Here is a 17,899-nt window from a genome sequence, read left to right as displayed (position 1 = left end):
AAAAAAAAAAAAAAAAAAAAAAAAAAGGCAAAACTATGGAAACAGTAAAAAGATTAGTGACTACAGGGGTTAGGAGGGGAGGGTAGGAGGGATGAATAGGCTGAGCGTAGAGGATATTCAGGGCAGTGAAATTATTCTGTATGATAACATAATGATGGATACATGTTATTCTACATTTATCAAAACCCATACAATGTACAAAACCAAGAATGAACACTAATGAAACTATGGACTTTGGGTGATAATTATGTAAGATTCATCGATTGTCACAAATGTACCACTTTGGTGCAGAATGTTGAAAGTGGATGAGGCTGCTCTGTGTGGGGACAGAGCGTTTACAGGAACTCGGTGCATTTTCTGCTCAATTTTGGTATGAACCTAAAACTCCTCTAAAAAATAAAGTCTGTTTAAAAGGAAAAAAACCCATAATGAGACATCATCTCACACCCACTGGAATGGCTACTATCAAAACAAAACAAAACAGAAAACAAGTGTTGACAAGGATGTGGAGAAATTAGAACTCTTGTGCATTGTTGGTGGGAATGTAAAACAGCACATCACTATGGAAAATGGTATGGCAGTTCCTCAAAAACTAAAAATAGAATTACCATATTGATTTGGCAATCCTACTGCTGTATATCAAAAATAATTGAAAGCAGAATCTCAAAGAGATATTTGCATACCCATGTTCAAAATAGCAGCATTATTCACTATAGCCAAGGAGTGGAAGCAACCCAAGTATTCATTGAATGGATGGATAAATAAAATACAAAGTATACATACCGTGGAATATTATTCAGCCTTAAAAAAGGAAGGAAATCATATCACATGCTACAACATGGGTGAAGCTTAAAGACATTGTGCTAAGTAAAATAAGCCAGTTGCAAAAAGGCAAATACTGCGTGATGCCTCTTGTGTGAGATATCTAGAGTAGTCAAATTCACAGGCACAGAAAGTAGAATGGTAGTTGCCAGGGGCTGGGGGGGAGGAGAAAATGGAGAGTTACTGTTTAATGGGTATAGCTCTTCAGTTTTGCAAGATGAAAAATTCTAGAGATCAGTTGCACAGCAATGTGAATATACTGTACTTCACACTACTAAACAGTACACTTAAAAATCATCAAGAGGGACTTCCCTGGTGGTCCAGTGGTAAGGAATCTGCCTTACAATGCAGGGGACGCAGCTTCGGTCCCTGGTCAGGGAACTAAGATCCCACATGCCACTGGGCAGCGAAGCCCACGTGCCACGACTACTGAGCTTGTGCGCCTCAACTAGGAAGCCTGCGGGCCGCAAACTACAGAGTCCACACGCCCTGGGGCCCGCGTGCCACAACTAGGGAAGAGAAAACCCACGCGCCACAACTAAAGAGAAGCCCGCGCACCAAAACGAAATGCCCATGTGCTGCAACTAAGTTCTGACGCAGCCAAAAATAATAAGTTAAATAAATAAATAAATCTTTTTTAAAAAAATCATTAAGATGGGGAATTCCCTGGCAGTCCCGTGGTTAGGACTCCATGCTTTCACTGCCGAGGGCGTGGGTTCAATTCCTGGTGGGGGAACTAAGATCTCACAGCTGCGTGGCATGGCCAAAAAAATAAATAAAAAATAAAATAAAATGATATATTTTTAAAAATCATTAAGATGGTAAATTTTATGTTTTTTTATCATGACTAAAAACTAAATAAAGTAAAATTTTAATAACGTAAATTAAAGAAGCTAATTATTTTTTAGTGGATCAAAGACCTAAATATAAGAGCTAAAACCATAAAACTCTTAGAACAAAACATTGGGGAAAAGCTTCACAACTTTGGATTTGGCAATGATTTCTTGGATGTGACACCAAAAGCACAATCAGCAAAGGAAAAACTATATAAATAGAACTACTTGAAAATTAAAATTTTTTTTTCATCAATAGACAAAATCAACAGAGTAAAGAGGCAAGTCATGGAATGGGAGAAAATATTTTAAAATTATATATATCTGATAATGGATTAACATCCAGAATATATAAGGAACTCCTACAAATCAATGACAAAAAAACAAACAACCTGATTTTTCAATATACGAAGAACTTGAATATACATTTCTCCAAAGAAGATCTACAAATGGCCAATAAGCGGAGAAATTGGAACTATTGTGCTTTGCTGGTGGGAATGTATGCAACTGCTGTGGAAAATGGTATGGCAGTTCTTCAAAAAATTAAATGTAGAATTACTGTTATGACCCAACAATTCTGCTTCACAAAAGAAATGAAAGCAGGGACTTGAGCAGATATTTGTACACCAATGTTCATAGCAGCATTACTCACAATAGCCAAAAGGTGGAAAAAACCCAAATGTCCATCAGTGGATGAATGAATATACAAACTGTAGCATATACATACAATGGAATATTATTCAGCCTCAAAAACAAGAAAATTCTGACATTCACTGCAACATGGATGAACCTTGAGGACATTATGCTCAGTGAAATAAGCCAGACACAAAAGGACAAATATTGTATAATTCCACTTACATGAGGTACCTAGAATAGCCAAATTCATAGAGACAGAAGGTAGGACAATGATTCCCAGGGGCTGGGGGAAGGGGAGAATGATGAGTTAGTGTTTAATGGGTACAGAGTTTCAGTTTAGGATGAAGAAAAGTTCTGGAGATGGATGGTGGTGATGATTGCATAACAATGTGAATGTACTAAGTACCACGAAACTGTACACTTAAAAATGGTTACAGTGGTAAAATTTTATGTTATGTATATTTTACCACAATAAAAAAAGACATCCAACATTATAATTTCATTTAGTGACATAAAACTATATACATATATTTCATTTTAAACAGGTTATGGAAACAGTGGTAACTTACGTACCTCATGAAATGAATCGGGAAATTTAGAAAGTTTAAATCATGAGAAATTTAACCCTGGTCATGTACAAACCAGAATATTGTGTTGACATTATTTTTATGTGGTAGACTACTTTTCCAAGACTCTCAACCATGCCCAAAGCTCTTTTATCTTGGAATTAAAGCTTCTTATCTTTTAACAAAGGCTATTATGCACATAGACTTTCGAGTGTCTACACACATAAAAAACACAGTTGAATAACTTTGTTTTAGACAACTTTTACTATTTATTTGGACTAGATAGTTCTAGAGTGTGCACATAACAACCGAATGTCTTGTTTTGTTTTTTGTTTTAATGGTAATCTTTAAGTTTACTGAGAGCATAAGAGAGAGGAACAGAAAAAGTGAGAAGCAGCTGGCTTTAGACCAATCTGAAATTGTTATTTTAAAAGACTACTTATGTTTCCTCTGCAAGGGAAGGGAAGAACTTTAGAAACAGAAAAACAGAAGAAACCACATTACAGCTAGTTTAGAGAGTAACTTGGGCCTTTGACAAATTTTTCAAGCCTTACAATTAGAAAGCCCACATTTACTAATCCCCGAGGTATGGAAATGGAGGCATGGAGTTCATCCTACATTAAATAAAATGATCTCTCTTTTCAACAAACAAGACAATCTCTTCGTGAGAGTTTGTTTTTTGCTTGAAGGTGTCTCTTAAATGAACAGTCTTTTCAATGTCAAAAGCCTCCCAAAGTGGGCTTCCCTGGGGGCGCAGCGGTTGAGAGTCCGCCTGCCGATGCATGCGGCACGGGTTTGTGCCCCGGTCCGGGAAGATCCCATGTGCCGCGGAGCACCTGGGCCCGTGAGCCATGGCCACTGAGCCTGCACGTCCGGAAACTGAAAAAAAAAAAAAAAAAACGCTCGAGACACTGGGCAGGCAGATAGACCATAGAACAAGTGTTAGAAGGCTAGAAACAAGTAACCAAAACAACCTCAAGAGGCCTTATTCCTGGAAAAAAAACAAAACAAAACTCAGTGCTGAGGGATTTCAACAAAACATCAGATCTCAGTTCAGCATGAGCTTGTCTCCTGACCATGGACACCTCAAATAGGTAGAGACTGGGAGGAGTCTCAGATGCACACAGTATTACTGATTCAAGGGTCCTGGTCCAAGGTTGGGAGGGCTTCTGCTGAATCTTGGTGAATCTCCAATTCTGTCAACATCCTCCAGCCAAAGACCAGCAAGAGCTCACCCGCAATTGAACAAGTGGGGTTTGTTTCTCATTTCAGCAAAGTTGGATGCACATCACAGGGGAACCCTGAGGCAACTCAGCAAGAGGGTGTTGGAAAGAATTTGTTATGGGATTAGGGCTCCTGTAGGCATTTTGGAGGAGGGTTCAAGGCAGTGGGTTTTCCTCTGGATTGGATGCGGTCAAGAAGTGGGGGTAATTTTACAACCAGGTGTCTTAATAAATCCTATCTGCAAGGCAGGAGGAATGAATGAAGGCTAAAGCTGTGATTGGTAAAGAAGCAGCCCTCGTACATGCCAGGACCAGAGGATGCTTGGCCATTCTGGAAGGTTGGGACAATGGTCAAGTTTTTGTCTGTGGTCAGACCTGATTATTGAGTGGAATCCTGTTTCTTGATCCATCACAGTTACATAGTGACCTCGTCTGATGTTGAGGTCCTATGAAACTGGTCATGTTCAACAGAACACCAAGGCCTACCTGTGAGTGCCAGGCCAGCCCTAGATGTCAGGGGCTGTTTTCCTCTTTCTTGTAGTCTGATTTAATAATATCATATGTAAATAAATGTCTAGTTATTACTATGACTAGTTAGTAAATTAACTGATAAATGAATTTGAATAAAACCAAAATCTCTGTTGTACAATTCCACTTATAGCAGTCAAATTCATAGAGACAGAAAGTAGAATGGTGGTTCCCAACAGCTAGGGGCAGAGGGAAGGGGGAGGTTATTGTTTAATATGAGTACAGAGTTTCAGTTTTGCAAGATGAACAGAGTTCTGGAGATGGATAGTGGTGATGGTTGCACAACACTATGAACGTAATTTATGCCACTGAACTGTACACTTTAAAATGGTTTAAATGGTAAATTGTGTTATTTATATCTTGCCACAATTTTAAATATAAATAAAAACATCTACAAAAGGTTTGAGGCAACTACTCAATCATGCCACTGATGACATAGTTTATATTCTTGATTCATTTTTTAGTAAAAAAAATTAGCAATTTAAAACAACTATCAATTGTAATGATATGGGTCAAACTTAATAAAATACTTCATATATGAACGAAAATCTAACAAGATTATTACACCTCACAGTTTGCATTTTTTCCTCTCTCATTGTTTTACATGTTAAACAGAAATAAATGTGGTCACATGTAGAACGACAGAAATGAAGTAACTCAAATTCTATTTCTCTGTCTTTAAAATCATTAGGCTATCGGGACTTTCCTCGTGGTGCAGTGGTTAAGAATCCGCCTGCCAATGCAGGGAACATGGGTTGGAGCCCTGGGCTGGGAAGATCCCACATGCCGCGGAGCAACTAAGCCCGTGCGCTACAACTACTGAGCCTGTGCCCTACAGCCCACGAGGCACGACTACTGATCCCATGCACAAGCTCTGTGAAGGTTTATTTTGTATGCGGAAATCTTCAGCCCCGGAGGACCAGGCTAGAAGTACAAGACATCTCTACCACAAGGTGACCTCCAAGAAAGGACTTTTGGAGGGAGGTCATCACCCATGTAACTAACTGCGAAGGTTTACCTGCAGAGGAGAAAATAGCCAGGTTAGTTTCCTCCCATCTCCCCAAGTGATGTCCCTCTTCCGGGATAGGAAATGAGGGTAGGCTTTGGAATAGAGGAAAGGAAGTCTCCTCCCAAATTTAAGGCTACCATTGTGGTCCAGCCCAACATCAGAGAGTCTCTGGAGGCTCTAACGCAGCAGAACTGCTTCTTTCTTCGAGAAGGTGGCCAGGGTGAGCCAGAACCTGAACCTTCCATCACTTTCTCTCTCCTGGAGCCACTGATGGTGGCAGAAGTGGTAACTGCCAGACCGATGGGAGCAGAGCCCCAGCTTCCTAAGGACACTCCAGCTGCACCAGAACAGGGTACCCCACCCCTGCTGGACCTCTGGCTACACAGTGGGGCTTGGCAGCAACAGTAGCCAGAGAAAATAGGGTGCTTCTGGAGATTCCCCAAGCTTTCTGGGGTCCTATCCAATAAACATCTGCACCCCAAACTAGCCAGGGCAACTGAGTTGCAGACCTACCACAGAAAGGAGGACATCCTTGGGAATGTGAGTAGGGCCCCAAGCCAATTAATAGGAATATTAAAAGACATGTAACTTTTTTTTTTTTGATGAGGGGGAATCCAAGCTGTTCCTGTCAGCATGATATCATCCATGCAGTAGACCAGCATGATGTCCTGTAGGTCAAGGTTGCTGTGCACTGACTTGCCTAGAGCCAGAGAACCCAACCCCTAAGGTTTATTCACTCATCATTGGCCACAGGCCTTCAAGGCTTGCTCACTGCAGTGTTCCTCTTTCTCCTAGCTCTGAAAATGTCCCTTCCTCCTTTTCTAGCTGAACAATGTATCTAAATTTTGTGTAATATTTTATGCTGAGAGTGGGGGGACCGCTCCTCCTCCCCCATGTCTTGGCAACACAAGTATGTCTGAGACCGCATCCCTGTGGCAGTCAGCCTCCCAGACAGTCCCTAATGATTTTTCTTTACAGGTATCCATGGTCCTATGTGGTCCCCTCTCACACTGAATTGTGTTGACCTATGTAACCAATAGGATGCTGCAGAAATGACAACATGTGTCTTCTAAGGCTGAGTCATAAAGGCATTATGCTTCCACCTTGCTCTCTTGATTCTCTCACTTGAGGGAAGCCTGCCACCAGTGCATGAGGACACTCCAGTCCCCCTGTGGAGAGGCCCTTGTGGTGAGGAACTGAGGCCTCCTGCCAATAGCCATGTGAGTGAGCCACCTTGGGAAGAGATCCTGCAGTCCCACCAAGCCTTCAGATGATGCAGCCTTGAGTAACATCTTGACTTTGTGAGAGACCCTGAGCCAGAACCACCCACCTAAGCTGCTCCCAAAATCCTGACCCACAGAAACTAAGGAATATATGTCTATTTTTGTTTTAAGCTACTAAGTTTGGGTATAATTTGTTGCTAAAACAGTCCCCCTCCCCAGTTTACTACTCTTCAAGAAGCCACCTCCTCACCTTTGTCCAGAACGCCCCCATCCCCATAATGGCATTCTGGATGTGAGCAGTGCAAGATCCCCACTGCCCACAGACTTGGGTCCCTGGGTGTGGGCTCCAAGCCCATTGGAGTTCACGTCCTTTGCAGACTACTAGAGCTCTCATCTCCTGGCCCCACTTAAAACCAAGAGATATCAGTGGGACTGGGAAGTGGGGGAGTGGGGTGTCACCAGCAGACTCCCCATCCATACTCTGCTATGACTATATATTCTCAGGGTATACGTGAGACCCTTCCTAATTTCTAGTGATATAGAAGAATTTTTCCTATTACTTCTGTTTGACTATTTTGGGGAAAACTGGAAAAGGGTGTAAGTCTAAGGCACAGATCTGGAATGCCATTTTGGAATGGGAAATTACTAAAACCCTGGGTTACAACATTATAATACTAGAAAAGCCACTCTAAGGTGGCAGGGGGCCCAAGGGGACAAAACTGGAGTCAGAGTGCCCTGTGATGGAGGTAATATTGGCCAATGAGCAGTGATGACCTCATTGTTATGATGCCCTCATAGTTATTTTCATGATAAATCATTGTATTAGCTGAATTCTGACAGCATGGGCTCCATTAGATATCAGAGTGATCTGAGATGCTCTGGCCTTTAACTCTCTCTTGGCCAGGGCCTTGTTTGGGAGCTCTTGTTTATGAACACCCTACTGTATGTGCCAGGCACTGTGCTGAAAGGTGGCAGAATATGCCATCCCAAATATGCCACTTTGGCATAAGAATTATTGAGCTAAAGGCTCTTGAAGAAATAGCAAGTACATGAAGGGTACTCTGACCTCCGCTTTTCTTCCTGAAAACAGGAGACAAAATTTGTGAAAGATGCTCTCTCTGTACCAGGAGGAAAGATTCTTATCACCAGAGATGGGAAGTCGAGACCAAGAGAAATCTACACAAACAGACCTTATTAAAATAACTCATCTTTAGTCTCCCCATTTTTTCTTTTTTGGTCGCGCCACACGGCATGCAGGATCTTAGTTTCCCAACCAGGGATCAAACCCTTGCCCCCTGCAGTGGAAGTGTGGAGTCTTAACCACTGGACCGCCAGGGAAGTCCCTCCCCATGTATTTTAGTTACTTTTCCACAATTGTCTCTCTTTGTCCAGCCGACTATATAAACACTTAGGCCTGGCCACTTCTCTGGATCTTTGTTTTTCCTGTGGGGGCTCCCATGTAAAGATCTATATGCTTTTTTTCTTTTAATCTGTCCCATGTCAATTTAAATCTTGGAACCAGCCAGAGATTCTAAGAGGACAGAGGTTAAGTTTTGCCTCCCTACTGTGCCAAGGTCTCCATTTACATCTCACAGTCCCATGAGATACTGCTTTCATCCCCATTATCTAGATGGTGAGACTGAGACCCAAAGCAATCGAGGACATTCCTAAGGTCACATAGCCATAAAGTGGTAGAGCTTAGATGGACACCTGAGTCTATCTGAATCCCCAGCTTTTCTACCACAATGTACAGAGGAATGAGTCACAGATGGCTTCCAAGAAGAAGAGACACTGGCCTGGCCCAGCCCTTGAATAATCAGAACAAGTTTATTAAACCCTGGAGGGGTAAGGGAGAGAATGCAGTGGTGAGCGTATCAAGGTTGTATGATAGGGCTGAAACCCAGGGTTCAAGGGAGAGAGTGGTGGGGAACAAGGCTGCTGCACACAAAGGCCAGCTCTTGAGGGGCCCTAAGTACCAGGCCTTATCCTGTGTGTCTGGGGGGCCTCCTGGTTGTCCAAAGTGGGGGCTGACATGGTCAGACTTGGTGTTTGAAGACTATCTGGGGACAGCATGGAGGCTAGATTGGGACAGCAGTTCTCAACATCAGTGCGCATCAGAATCATTCTGGGCTCCCTGTAAAAAACATCTGGAACCACACTCAAAAGTCTGATTCAGGGACTTCCCTCGTGGCACAGTGGTTGAGAATCCACCTGCCAATGCAGGGGACACGGGTTCAATCCCTGCTCTGGGAAGATGCCACATGCCGCAGAGCAACTAAGCCCGTGCGCCACAACTACTGACCTGTGCTCTAGAGCCCGTGAGCCACAACTACAGAGCCCGTGTGACACAACTACTGAAGCCCACCCGCCTAGAGCCCGTGCTCTGCAACAAGAGAAGCCACCGCAATGAGAAGCCGGCACACCACAAGGAAGAGTAGCCCCTGCTTGCTGCAACTAGAGAAAGCCTGTGCGCAGCAATGAAGATCCAACACAGCCAAAAATAAATAAATAAAATAAATTTTTTAAAAAATCTGATTCAGCAGGGCTGGAGAGGGGCCCAGGATCTGCATTTTAACAAGTTTTCCAAGGGATTCTGATGCAGGTGGTCACATGAAGAAACACTAGTAATCCAGAGGGAGAAAAGCAAGGAAACTAAGAACAAGGTTGTTGCCAGAGACAAATGATAAGTTCTTGAACCTCAACTGTGGCAAGGAAAATGGAAACAGCCTAACTACTATGGCAGGATAGTATCTTTATAATGTTACCACTTTTTTTCCCCTAGTAATTCACTCCGACCCCGTTTCAAATAGCTAGTCCATTCTGTGCTCATTGCTCCTCATGGGTGGAATGTGACAGGGCAGAAAATAAGAGTCTTTTCGGTGTGATAAGTTGGACTTGTCTCAAATAACACAGGAGCTGGGGTGGGGGGGAGAAGGTAAAATTTATAGATAAATCAAGATTGGCCATGAGTTGATTATTGTGGAAGCTGGGTGATGACTGCAAGGGGACTCATTATAGAATTCTGTCTACATTTGTCTATTTTTAAAATTTTTATTTTAAAAAGATTTTTCTCTTTTCTTTTGCGGTACACGGGCCTCTCACTGTTGTGGCCTCTCCCATTGTGGAGCACAGGCTCTAGACGCGCAGGCTCAGCAGCCATGGCTCACGGGCCCAGCCGCTCCACGGCATGTGGGAGCCTCCCGGACCGGGGCACGAACCCATGTCCCCTACATCGGCAGGCGGACTCTTAACCACTGCGCCACCAGGGAAGCCCTAAAAAGATTTTTTTAAAGTATTTCTGGATTTGGTTTCAACAAGGACTCAGGGCAAAGGAGAGAAGTGTCAGCCACAGCTGAAAAGGTTTTTTTAAATTAATTTATTTATATTTGATTGCATTGGGTCTTCGTTTCTGTGCACAGGCTTTTCTCTAGTTGCGGTGAGCGGGAGATACTCTTTGTTGGGGTGCGTGGGTTTCTCATGGCGGTGGCTTCTCTTGTTGCGGAGCATGGGCTCTAGGCACACGGGCTTCAGTAGTTGTGGCACACGGGCTCAGTAGTTGTGGCTTGCGGGCTCTAGAGCGCAGGCTCAGTAGATGTGGCGCATGGGCTTAGTTGCTCCGCAGCATGTGGAATCTTGCCAGACCAGGGATCGAACCCATGTCCCCTGCATTGGCAGGAGGATTCTTAACCACTGCACCACCAGGGAAGTCCCTGAAAAGTTTTAAGAAACTTCATGAGCGAGAGGAGAGGGGAGGGGAGGGGAGGAAGAATTGGCCCAGGGTGTAGAGGTGCCACTGACAGGAAACTTCTGCTCCTGGGAGAGAGAACTCATCTGATTAGTGTACTTGGGAAGAACATGGTACATGCTCTGCTCAGTTCTGCCCTTCTTCCTCTTAGGACCTGCCACATCCACCACCCCTCCAGGGGCTCTGGAAGGGAGGTCCACCCATTCTAGCACTGCCATGACTGGGGGCTGGGGGTTCAGTTGCCCACATTGAGCAAATGCTCTGCCCTGGTCTTTGTCAGTAATAAGGTAGTATTCAGCCTCCACCTGCCTCTCCTTTGCTTCATTTTCCAGTACGTATAGAACTCTAGTCAAGAAGACAGTGCCATTGGGACTTCCCTGGTGGTGCAGTGGTTAAGACAATGCACCAATGCAGAGGGCCCGGGTTCAATCCCTGGTCAGGGAACTAGATCCCACATACATGCCACAACTAAGGAGCCTGTCTGCTGCAATTAAGGAGCCCAAGGGCCACAACTAAGGGTCCTGCAAGTCGCAACTAAGGAGCCGGCGAGCCGCAACTAAGGAGCCCGCCTGCCACAACTAAGACCCGGTGCAACCAAATAAATAAATAAATACATATTTTAAAAAAAGAAGAAGACAGTGTTATCTACTGGGGCTTCCTCCAGATACTCCAAAAGGAGGACTTCAGGGGTCTGGAGAAATGGAAGTGTTACTGAGTCCAAGCTCACTCTGCTCGCCGCACAACAGAAGACAGGCCAATAAATCGGGAGACAAGGTGTTGAGGCGAGGAGTATGACTTTATTCGGAAAGCCGGCAGACTGAGAATATGGCCAACTAAATTCTCCAAAAAACCATCTTATCGGGGTTTGGATGCCCATTTCTTTTACAGAACTGAGGCAGGGGTGCGGGGGTGGGGTGGGGCGGGGGAGGAGATGAGGAAGTAAAGTAAAAACGCTATACGTTTTGTAAATATCCCCTGGAATGGCCAGCCTCAGGGAGGGGATGTATTAATTTCTTCTTACTTGCAGCCATCCACAGGTGGACAGGGTGAGGATGCTTCCCTGAACAAAGGCACTTTAGTTTAGCATTCAGGCAGAGGGGCAGGGTTCCCCGAGGCATTATTAGGCCATTATGTATAGACAGTATCCTTTTAGTGAACAAAAGCAGTGGAAAGCAAAGGTTAAAGTAAAAGAAACAGATCCAACATGTAGTCAGATTTGGCTCTCCCCTGTCACAGAAGTAAAGAAGAGGAGGACGGAGGGAAGCGATGAGAGCACAGAGAGAGGCCGGAGGAAAAGCAAAGAATCCAAGAATAGAGGGGAAGGTTGCCTGGGGAAACAGCAAAACCGGGCGTGGAGATGGCTCTGGGGCACATCTAGGCAAAAAGAACCTTAAGTAACCTCACCAAGATTCTCATGAGGCAGGAAGAGAGCTGGGGTCTCTAGTAGACATGTAAGTGAGAACAGCCAGTTCTCAGCAGCAGCCACTGGGGACAAAGACATCTCCATGAACGCCTGTGTGGATGGATGACCTTGAGAACTAGATACACCTGTACACACACACACACACACACACACACACACACTCTCTCTCTCTCTCTCTCTCACACACACCCACACACACACACATACACACACACTCACAGTTGAGTACTAGATAAGACTTCAGGGCCTTAAACACAACCCCAGGGAAAGGGTAAAACCCTCAGTTAGCTGTGTGAGGCCAATGGTGCCCAACCTCACCTGTGCAGATGGGACACTACGCTGATCTGGTAATCTGGTTTGCATCACCCTTATAGTTTCCCCTTCCCTCCTCACCACTCAAGCAGTTAGTTCTGTAACTGTTGCCTTGCAGTAGGAGTAAGGTAGATCACAGAGTGGAAGGTAGGAGAACTTGCAAACCATCCTGGATGCTGTGTTTCAAAAGCCCAAGCTCTTACAGACTTGACAGTCGAGGCCAGTGGCCTTCAAACTTTTGCTTCATCCCCCAAAAAACAGTTTTAAAAACTACACACCCTCTCATTCAGGACCAGCTACATAAACTGGAGTGCCTGGTACAAAATGAGAATGTGAGCCCCTTGTTCAAACATTATTAAGAATTTCAAAGGACTTCCCTAGTGGTCCAGTGGTTAAGACTCCACGTTTCCACTGCAGGGGGCACAGGGTCGATCCTCCATGCTGCACAGCACGGCCAAAAAAAAAAAAAGAGAGAGAGAGAGAGAGAATTTCAAGAAGGTGATGGCAGAAAGTTAAGCCAAGCTCAGAGCCCTTCCGAATAAGGGACCCTGAGTGGCTGTGCAGGTTGTACATCCATGAAGCTGGCCCTGCTCTCACACATTTTAAGGTTAGCATATTAAAAATATATATAAATGTAAGCAGTTGCAAAAGATGTGATTTTAGTACCTTGCATACATGCTTTAAAAATATTTTCTTCCAGTTCTCAGAGCAGCATAATAAGTTAATTAAATGTATGAGAAAGGTCTGTCATGGCTATTCATCAATATTGAATGGATAAACAAACTGTGGTACTTCCATACAATGGAATACCACTCAGTACTAAGAAGGAATGAGCTACGGATACACGCTACAAAATGGATAGATTGCAAAGTAATTATGCTGAGGGAAAGAAGTCAGGCAAAACAGAGTGCATACTGTATGAAAATATAGAACATTCATAGAGACAGAAAGCAGATCAGTGGTTGCCTGGGGAGAGGGGAAGGAGTGGGAAGGAAAGATTACAGTCAGGTGGAGCCATGTGGCTAAAACCTCCCCAACAGAATGTGAGTGAAAGTGATGTATAGTCATTACTAGGTATTGCTCATAAAAACAGCCCAGGCAACCCTCACTCTATCTTTACCATCCTCTCGTTGAATGGAGAGAACCTGGATGAGGGCGGAGCCACAAGACAGAGAGGGAGTGGACCCCTGAATGACTGCCTGAAGCAAAGTCCCCTTCATCCAGCATTGAATTGTGACATGAACAAGAACTAAACTATTATGGTATTAACCCCCTGACGTGTTGGGGTCAGTTGTTACAGCAGTTAGCCAACCCTGACTAATACAGAGCCCAATGTAATCTCCCTGCCACGAGATAGCTGGCTGTTTCCCTCAAAGTAAGGCTCCACCTGGGGGCTCAGGCTGGTTCCCTGAGGCTTGCAAATTGGGTTCAGCACAGAGTAGGCCAGCCGTGGGAGGGAGCAGTCTGTAATACTGGGCCAGTTTTCTCATAAACCCATGGAGCAAGTCCTGAGATGGCTAGGGAAGGAGACTGCCTGATAGCCACAGAAGGAGCCAAACTGCCCACCAGGCTCTTAAGAAGTTCTTCTGTAGTGAGACCCTTTGGTGAATGTTCATCTGGCACACTAATAACCCTATGCTCTGAAGCCATTCTGGGCAGTCTATCCACATTTGTCTTCCTAAAAACTTCTTGTCACTAAGCCTTCAGTCTGGTTCCTTCCAAGTCCCTGACCAACAGACTAAACCATTATCCAACGGCTAGGAATCAGTGCATCTTTACTTTGGGGCCTCTGGGCACACTTCCCTTTTCCAGGTCCCTCAGGCCTTCTCGGAGGAAGACTGGAAGACCCCGACAATCCATTTCTGGCTGGAGCCAACATAATATGCAAAGCCGTTTATAAACAGGGCTTTAGATTATTCTTCCTTAGTCAACCCATCACAAACAACTCTCCAGGAGACCATGAACATCAGTAGGAGAGGAATGTAAACAACTTGCTCAGGCAACCTACTTGTGCTTTTAGGGCCTGCTGGACAGAGGCCATATATGTCACTTCTCCTTCATGATGGAGTACTGCTGGCCACCCCTAATTCTATGACTAGGTAGATCAGATAACATGGTAGCTGAGGTCACGTGGTCACCTGCTATGCCATGATCAGGCATCCAATTTCCACACACCCCGGAAGCAAGCCAGGAGATGTTTCGCAGAAGGAAAACAACTGCTGAACAAGGTCATAACTTTGCACCAAAAGCCAATGCCTGAATATAAGGGCCAAAGGCAGAACTACCTACTTTGCAGCCTGATCCAGTAAGAAAACCTTCTCTCCTTGTATGGTCCCCCTTAAAGTTGATAGCTTTCAAGTTACCCAGTAATAGGTAAAAATAATATACCTAAATATGGTATATTTTATAACCAAGTAAAGAAGACCACCAAGTACAGTACTGCTTTCTTAGTGGTCAGGAGTGTGATGTTCAGCAGCTTGTCCTTTATTTGGCGCAGAATATCAAAACACACCCCAGAACCCTAGATAGTTCACTGAGTAGATAGGCCACTATATACTCGTGGGATTTATTATCTGCTCTCTGGCACACACATCATGCTTACCAAATCATCTAGGGTATCTGCTACTTCCTGTTCTCAAGGTCCTTCAGGATATTGTCATCAGCATCACAGTAGATTAGCCTGATATCCACTGAAATGGTGATTTGGTCAAAAATTCCGATAAACTGAGTATGTCCAGAGAGTGACATACCCCTGAAGCAAGACAGTAAAGGTCTACTGCTGTCCCTGCCAGAGGAACACAAACTTTTCCTGAGGTTTGGTATAGAATAAATAGCATTGACTAGGGTCTTCCCTGGTGGTCCAGTGGTTAAGACTCCATGCTCCCAATGCAGGGTGCCCAGGTTCAATCCCTGGTCAGGGAAGTAGATCCTACATGCTGCAACAAAGATCCCACATGTAGCAACGAAGATCCCACGTGCCGCAGCTAAGACCTGGCACAGCCAAATAAACAAATAAATATATTTTTTAAAAAAAGCATTGATCAGGGCTTCCCTGGTAGAGCAGTGGTTGAGAGTCCGCCTGCTGATGCAGGTGACACGGGTTCATGCCCCGGTCCAGGAAGGTCCCACATGCCGCTGAACGGCTGGGCCTGTGAGCCATGGCCGCTGAGCCTGCGCGTCCGGAGCCTGTGCTCTGCAACGGGAGAGGCCACAACAGTGAGAGACCCGCGTACCGCAAAAAAAAAAAAAAAAAAAGCATTGATCGACCTATAATTGTGGGCCGACAATTGCACTGGCCTACCAGAATGAGTTTATCATAATGCTCAGTCATGATTTAAGACCATCTATCTTCTCTGGTTTTGTTTTTTGGGGTTTTTTTTACTATTGCTTTTATAAATTTATTTATTTTATTTATTTATTTTTGGCTGCATTGGGTCTTCGTTGCAGCATGCAGGCTTTCTCTAGTTGTGGCGAGCAGGGGCTACTCTTTGCTGCAGTGCACGGGCTTCTCATTGCAGTGTCTTCTCTTGCTGCGGAGCACGGGCTCAAGGTGCAAGGGCTTCAGTAGTTGTTGCACGCAGGCACAGTAGTTGTGGCTTGTGGGCTCTAGAGCACAGGCTCAGTAGTTGTGGTGCATGGGCTTAGTTGCTCCACAGCATGTGGGATCTTCCCAGACCAGGGCTCAAACCTGTGTCCCCTGCATTGGTAGGTGGATTCTTAACCACTGTGCCACCAGGGAAGCCCTATCTTCTCTGTTGATGTATGAATGGATAAAGAAAATGTGATATAGATGGATAGATATCTGTATATATGTATATGTATATAAAGGAATATATAAATATCTACAATATATATAGGAATATATATGAGGAATATACATAAAGTATATATATATAAAATATAAATATAAAGGAATATTATTCAGCCTTAAAAAAGAAGGAAATCCTGCCATTTTCAACAACATGGATGAAACTAGAGGACATTTTAACTGAAACAAGCCAGTCGCAAAAAGATAAATATTGCATGATCTCACTTATATGTGGAATATTTAAAAAAAAAAAAAAGGTAAACTCATAATAACAGAGAGTAGAATAGTGGCTACCAGAGGCTGGGGGGTAGGGAAAAGGGGGAGGTTTTCTTAAGTAGAATGGTGGTTGCAAAGGGCTGAAGGGACAGGAGAATGGGGAGTTATTATTTAATGAGTACAGAGTTTCAGTTTTACAAGAAGAAAAGTGTTCTGGAGATAGATGGTGGTTATGGTTGCACAACAATATGAATGTACTTAATACCAATGAACTATACACTTAGAAATGGTTAAGACAATAAGTTTTATGTTACACAAATTTTACCACAAAGAAAATAAATGAATGGGAAAAAATACCATCTATCCTCTGTTCTGGACAAGCTGAAGAGGTAATGTTGATAGTGTGGGAATCACCCTGAATCTTTCAAATCTTTGATGGTGGTGCTAATCCTTGTACTGAGATGAAGTATTATTTTTTCATTTGGCAGTTAGGGAGAGCTCCAGGGCCTTCCATTTAGCCCTTCCTCTCAAAATAGTCCTTGCTCCCTTGGGTTGGGCCAATGTCAGAATTCTGCCCTTGTTGATGGATCAACAGCAAGTCTACATATAACCACCATATGGTTTCAGGACACCACTGGCCCTGGCATGAGACAAGTTGCACTCAAAACTATTTTTAAAAATTTGTACTATACGCATGTCATATATTCAAAAAAGAAAGGGTGGGAAAATATCCCAATTTTAACAATTAAATACATAATCATTACATTTTTTAAATATTCCTTTGTGTACCACTCAAAATCCTCTCGCACACATACCACTTTTTTGGAGACACTGACCTAGTACATGCCCCAGTCATCTCATCTTTATCACACTTGTAATTGTGTATTTAAGTGTCCACTCTCCCCACCAGACTGAGAAGGTGAGTCTCGCTGTCCCAAGCACCAAACGCTGGACTCCCCATGGACCATACACTGAAAATACGAATCTAGACGATCCCTTTGTCCCTTTCAGCTCAGGCTGTCCACGAGCCCATGAGTTCTGGTTGGCTTATGTTGAGCAACCATTTCGCCTTTTGCAGCCTCGGTTTTCTCCGCTGCAAAATGGGAACCTCATAGGTACGAGGAGTCAGGTCATGGCTGTGAAAGTAGCGTAGCACTACAGAAATTACGAATTCACTCATCCATTTAACAGTTATTAAGCGCCCAGGGCCGTGCAGCACGATTACTACAGCGCACACCCTCCCCTCGCGCAGGTCTCATCCCTTGGATCCTGGGATGGAGAGGGCGTTTCCTCACCAGGTTCACTCTTCCGCGGAACTCCGGGTGGTGACCTTACTCAAAATGGCGCAGGCAGCCTCGGGGGCTAGTGCGGCGGCGCGGACTCCGCGTGCCCTCTGACCTGCTGGCAGCGACAGAGGGGGAGCCGGGCGCCGCCATATTGGCTGTTGTCCTGCGAGGGGAGCGGCGGTGGCGGCGGCGGAGGCGGAGGCGGCGGCGCGAGTGAAGCGAGGGAGCAGCGCGAGCAGCAGCATGACTCGGAGGCGGAGCAGGCCGAG

At 44.5% G+C, this 17,899-nt stretch overlaps 1 pseudogene; it reads right to left on the bottom strand.

Annotated features, from left to right (window-relative positions):
* The window catches only part of LOC103090944 (40S ribosomal protein S8-like), a 22,223-nt pseudogene extending 4,348 nt beyond the window's left edge, over window positions 1-17,875 (bottom strand).
* Window positions 17,876-17,899: the final 24 nt, after the last annotated feature.

The sequence above is a fragment of the Lipotes vexillifer genome, unplaced genomic scaffold, assembly GCF_000442215.2.
Source record: "Lipotes vexillifer unplaced genomic scaffold, Lipotes_vexillifer_v1.1 scaffold514, whole genome shotgun sequence".
In the NCBI taxonomy this organism is placed as follows: domain Eukaryota; kingdom Metazoa; phylum Chordata; class Mammalia; order Artiodactyla; family Lipotidae; genus Lipotes; species Lipotes vexillifer.
The sequence above is the reverse complement of the archived record's forward strand: the minus strand, read 5'-3'. Positions and strand labels throughout refer to the sequence as shown.